The 6,186-nt window shown below is 34.4% G+C and overlaps 1 protein-coding gene and 1 non-coding gene across 3 annotated transcripts in view; both read right to left on the bottom strand.

The window, feature by feature from the left end:
• CUNH9orf85 (chromosome unknown C9orf85 homolog) overlaps positions 1–6,186 on the bottom strand; it is a 62,603-nt gene that overhangs the window by 9,182 nt on the left and 47,235 nt on the right. The gene's annotated exons all lie outside the window — the stretch shown is intronic.
• Positions 3,478–3,551, bottom strand: Trnav-cac. Its single transcript has one exon. It is a non-coding gene; the product is annotated as a tRNA-Val (tRNA).

Here is a 6,186-nt window from a genome sequence, read left to right as displayed (position 1 = left end):
ATATAAATAAAGTGGTATGAAAAATGTCTTGGGTAATGGAAATGTTTCATAGACATATGTTTTTATTACAACATTACGGTTATACATAGAGTAGGGTTCATTTTGACAAAATCAAGCATGCGATTTTCTCTGTTTTAGTTCCTGTTATTCCTCCCTTCTTTTCTCCCCTCCTCTCTCCCCCATTCTCCTTTCTCTACCAATCTTCCTTTTATTTATTTATTTATTTATTTTTGATTGATGCTTTTTACATATACAGAAAGGTAGAATTCCCTTTGGTTATTTACATATACACACAGCATGATACAGCATATTTTTGTTAAATTAATCACAGAGGAAATGTTTTATATTTTGACTGTGATGTTGTTCTTACAACTATATACATTTGTGTGTGTTAGAATTTAAACTGTGTGCTACAAAGGGTGAATTTTGCTGTACATAAATTATACTTCAAGAGCCCCAAATGGGAAAAATTTTAAACAAAACCCAAAACCTCTTTGATATATGATTTAAATGAAAATAATTATTAAAAATGTCTGGGTTGAATTATTTTGGTATACTTGTGTTTTAGTGTACCAAAAAGCTTTACTTAGTTACTCTGCAATAAAAAATAGATCAACAATTTCTAAACCATTAGAATGAACATGGAATTAAGTTCTAATAATTCAAATGGATTAGAAAAATCTTCACAATACTTTTTGCCTTCAATATTTTTAAAGTTTTAAAATAACGTTAAAATCTCTCTTGGTTAGGTTCATCTGAGGCTTCAAAAGAAATCAGAATCTGGTTACATACTAGAGACTCCTGGGGAAAACAAATGCTAATTTGAGGATAAAACTGTATTAGCAGCAGAGCTGGTGTTAAAATTTACATATAAAAAAGGTTTAAAATGGCTAACTTGTTTTGGAGTCTGGAGTCAAAAGGTCCTAGTTCTCTAGCCCATCTACTCCTAAGAATCTAAACACTTGCATAGTTTATTAAAATGCAGATTCCTGGACTCCCTGAATTATTTAGGTAACCAGAATCTTGGGAATAGGTCCCAAGGATCTGTTTGATAAACTCTTCAAGAAATTCTTATGCTTACAACCTTTGAGAAGTCTTGACCAATATCAAAATAATATTGCCTTCATACTCAAGTTTTACGGTGTTCCTATTGCTCATTGAGACTACAATAGCCAATTCTGAGAACAGAATGAATTCTATTGTTGAAAGCAACTATGCTCTTCTCAAATTTAAACTTTTTCTGAAAATCATTTGTATTTTGTTAGGATAGAAGTTCTGACTACACACACACACACACACACACACACACACATCTCACAGTAAAGCAAATGTGCACAATTACATTGACATTTTGTCCTTTTTTAAAATAAATATGACATGCTTGTGAAAATATGAATTATAAAATTTTACTTTCCCTATCATAAAAGTAAGTGGCACCTTGGTATGCCTCTTTCAAACCTTTAAATCCAGGCTTTCCCTGAAGAGTATAGTGAGAGGCTTTCTAAACATGTAACTGAATGCTGTGTTCTCCTCTTGCTGAGTGCAAAGCCCATGAGCACAACCAGAAGATAAACGCATGGAGAGAGGTTTATTAATTGCAGCAAGTAAGATGACAGAGAGAGAGGGATTCATTGAGGAAACTTACACTTATACATAGGAAAGCATGTGGAGGGGGCTAGTACCTTCCTGAGCATGCTCAGTTTAGGTACATATTCCTGAGCATATTCAGTTCAAGATTATTCATCACATATTCCAAAAGGAAGATGGCAGACACATTTTTTTTGTGTGTCTCCAAAGAGTCTTAGCTGAAACAAAAAGGAACAAACTTTGTGTATATGTGTGTGTGTGTGTGTGTGTGTGTGTGTGGCAGGGAGGTGCTGGGGATCCAGGACTTCTCACTTGCTAGTCAAGTGTTTTACCACTAAGCAATACCCCCAAGCCCATTTTATTTGTTGTTTTTAATCTTGAGACAGCGTTTGGCTAAATTAACCAGGGTTGCCTTGAACTTGCTACCCTCCCTCCTCCTGCTTCAACCTACTGAATAGCTGGGATTACAGCTATATGACACCTTGCCTGGCTGAAAATTTTGAAGGTATTTTAAGTTTTCTAAAGGGACAGCAGTTCCCCCGCCCCTATAAGTATAGGAGGTTACTGTTAAAGGTAGCAGTTTTTGGCTAGCAAAAATAACAGTTTCTGCATTATTTTTCCACCTCAACATTACACTTATCTATCCAAATAATCTTGATCTTAAATATGAGAATGGTTTAGCAGGGCGCAGTGATGCACACCTGTAATCCCAGTGGCTTGGGAGGTTGAGACAGGAGAATGGAGAGTTCAAAGCCACCCGCAGCAACTGCAAGGCACTAAGCAACTCAGTGAAATCCTGTCTCTAAATAAAAATACAAAATAGGGCTGCACGGATGTGGCTTAGTGGTCAAGTACCTCTGAGTTTAATCCCTGGTACCAAAAAAAAAAAAGAGAATGGTTTAGACATCATTTTAATAAGAACTATACATTCCAAGTAGTCACAAAACCTATAAAGTGTTGTAAAATACCTTTTAAAAAATCTATAAATTCTTTAATCACTCCAGGATATTTTCTTTCCTTATAGAATCCATGAAGGAATAACTTTAAATTAACTCTAAGTAGGGCTGGGGGAATGGCTTAGTGGTAGAGCACTAGGGATTCCATTCCCAGCACCAAAAAATAACACCTAAATATTAAATTTTTCCTTGAAAATGGCTACATTTGAAAATTCCCCCACCCTTAAAAAAAATTCAGAGATGTTAAATAGTAGTTTTGACTTCATTTCTTGGGGAAAAACAATTTCCAGAAACAATCATTTGAACAATCATGATCATGCCTATACTACAACTAATAATTTTGGTGGAATATACGGTCAAAGAAAAATACAGATCACTTCTACAAACTATGTTTACTGACAAGGGAGATAGTAATACATTTTTAAAAAATGGTACTGTATTTTTTTATAATGAAAAACATAAAAGAAAAATTAAATGAAGCTAATAAATGTTCTATATAAATATATATGTATCTATGTATGTATGCGTGTGTGTGTGTGTGTGTGTGTGTGTATGTATATATATATATATATATATATATATATGTTTTTATGTGTATGGTTGGTACTGGGGATTGAACCCAGAGCCTCACTCATGCAAGGCAAGCACTCTATCACTCAGCTATCTCCCCAGTCCTGTTCATTATATTTTATGAATAAAAATTAGAGACAGAATTTGAAGTTCTTAATCGACCACCATAAGAACTAGAAAATACAATTTTTTGAAAACAAAAGAGAAAGAACACTACTTTGGAAAACAGGAGACCAAGCTTCTAGCCCATCTTTGACATGTCCCTGTCATATAATCTCATATATATATATATATATATATATATATATATATATATATATATATATATACACACACACACACACACATACATATATATTTTTTTTTGTGGTGCTGGGGATTGAACCCAGGGCCTTGTGCATGTGAGGCAAACACTCTACCAGCTGAGCTATATCCCCAGCCCTCACATATATCTTGTCATATAACCTTCACTTCTTTGAGTCTCATTCTTTATAATAGTACTAAAAGTGCTGACACCTTACTATTAATAATAGCAATCAATGTATTCATAACCTCTACTCAATTAAAAGTCATGTTTTAATAATAACATGACTTTTCATATTATATAATTAAACATATCAATAGTTGGACCATCTATCAGTGAGGTAAAATTTCTCCTGTACTCTTAGGATTTTCCATGGGGACAGGCTTAAAATAGATTAGTAATTGTCAGAAAGAAAATGTCTCTTGTTACAACCTTTCTGACAATGCCTTCATTTCCTGGTCATTACACTTTAACCTATACCATAATTCAGCTGCACTTGTATTATCACTTATGTGATGACGAGGTGCTTTGGTATGCTTTGGTAAACAGTGGCCTGTGGTACTCCACCCTCCTGAGTACAAATAATAGACACTCAATATTGGTAGAGTTTCACAAAGTCACATTTCCTGAAGTGGCTGTAAGTCATCTATACCCAACAGAGGAAGATTCTAATACCATATTATAGGATTGCATCACATGCTACTTATAAGATGCATATAAGGAAACAATACTCTCAAATTTCAAGTACCCCGACTGTACATAGTTCCGATTCACTTCCTTATGTCTCTAGATTATGTATTTGAAAGTAAATGGAGAGGTTATACTACTTCTTATCGCAGCGGTAGATTGGATAAGAATTCTTAAGAGTGCAACATATTCACCTCTGACCAGGAACAATTTAAGGGGGAAAAAAAAAGAGAGGATGAAATTATTTAGGGCAGACAATTCTAAATCAAAAGTTGCTGCACCAATCGATGTGAACAAGTAATATTCACATACAGGTAAATGAGTAATAGAAGTAATGAAAACTCTATTTTACCTTTATAAACATGAAAGAAGACCCAAGATCTTAGGCAAGAGTAAAGTCAGGGGTTAAAGTCATTATATAATACACACATATCAAGAGCAACCTATGACTAAAACTTCACTCCTGGATATTTTGATGCTCCTGAATGTGATGACACAACTTTCATAACACTGATTAACTTTCAGAGCATGTCTATTACAAGAAATGCTGTATTGAAAAGCACAATCACAGAGACCAATATATACAGCTTATTGCCACATACATAGTGCCATGTGGAGAAACTGATAAAACTGTAGTACTTATCATTTTTATATAAACAAGACTGTAATACACGTTTACTTTGGTAAAAGAACAACAAAAAAGTGATAACCCAGTTTCTAAGGCTAGGAGTAAAGCCACAAACCAGAATTCCAACTCTTATTTTTTCTTCATCATGTGTACATTCAAGGAAGAACAAAACCTCCTTTTGATTGGTAACTCTGATCAATGTTCATGGGTCACCAAAGTAAAGTAATGAGAAAAAGAAAAAAAAGAAAAAAAGAAAACTAAAAAGGATAATGAATTTACAAGGAACTAACAGGATACAGAGAGAGAGCTCATGATTACCAAATTTTTTTCTGAGGGAAGAGAAGATTCTTATTTATTTTCCTTTAATTTCTTCCTCATAGGATTTCCTGCAAACACTGTTTATACCACCTTCTACTTTTAATTCATGTCTTTTCTAGACCTATCTCTCTGTTTTCATTTTATTATTCCTCTGCAATCTCAGTCTGACATTATGTCCTTCCCTTTTTACTTACACCTAGCATTTCTTGTGATCTACCCAAGAGTTACCTGTGGACCCTCCTGCTCTTAATAGATTGCAAATTTATTGGCAGCAGAGATTCACCTTGGTATATTCTATAACACGCAGCATAGTGTCTTGTATATTAAAGATACTATTTAAAATAATTGCATATCGAACCGAGTTTCCTGTCATTGCTAGCAATCCTTTTTGCTCTGAAATTCAGAGCTACGTCTCAGTTAATATCCTTTGCTATTACCCTGGACACTTCCTATAGACAATTGTTTTTTAACCTAATAAAACAAGTAGATTATAGTAAATTATCTTTCAAATTCATCTGAGTCTTTTGGTTGTTGTAGGTTAATGGAAATCTGGTTACACAATATGAGGTTTTCTAATAGGCATATTTTATAAGTGAAAATTCTGTTTTGGTTAATTTAAGATATAGAAGTGGTTCAAGTCATGGAGCATGACTTTGTATTAAACCTCTGTGATCTGATATGATATTGAAATAAAAGAGAGTAGTGAGAGATTATGATTTAAAAAAAAAAAAAATCTGAATCCTAACTGTGAATCTGCTGCCTGCTAGCTGAATAGGGTAAGTCATCTAAATTTCTTTCTTTTTTTTTTTTTTTTTAAATTTTTTATTGTGGGTTGTTCAAAACGTTACAAATTTCTTGGCATATCATATTTGACACTTTGATTCAAGTGGGTTATGAACTCCCACCTTCACCCCATACACAGATTGCAGAATCACATCAGTTACACATCCATTGATTTACAAATTGCCATCCTAGTGTCTGTTGTGCTCCGCTGCCTTTCCCATCCTCCACCCTCCCCCCTCCCCACCTCTCCCCTCCCCTCCCCTCCTCTCTCTCTACCTCCTCCACTGTATAACCCTGAGGGTCTCCTTCTATTACCATGCAATTTCCCTTCTCTCTCCCTTTCCCTCCCACCT

Source organism: Marmota marmota, unplaced genomic scaffold (genome assembly GCF_001458135.2).
Source record: "Marmota marmota marmota unplaced genomic scaffold, marMar, whole genome shotgun sequence".
In the NCBI taxonomy this organism is placed as follows: Eukaryota; Metazoa; Chordata; class Mammalia; order Rodentia; family Sciuridae; genus Marmota; species Marmota marmota.
Note: the sequence above shows the minus strand (reverse complement) of the source record. Positions and strands in the feature narration are given on the sequence as shown.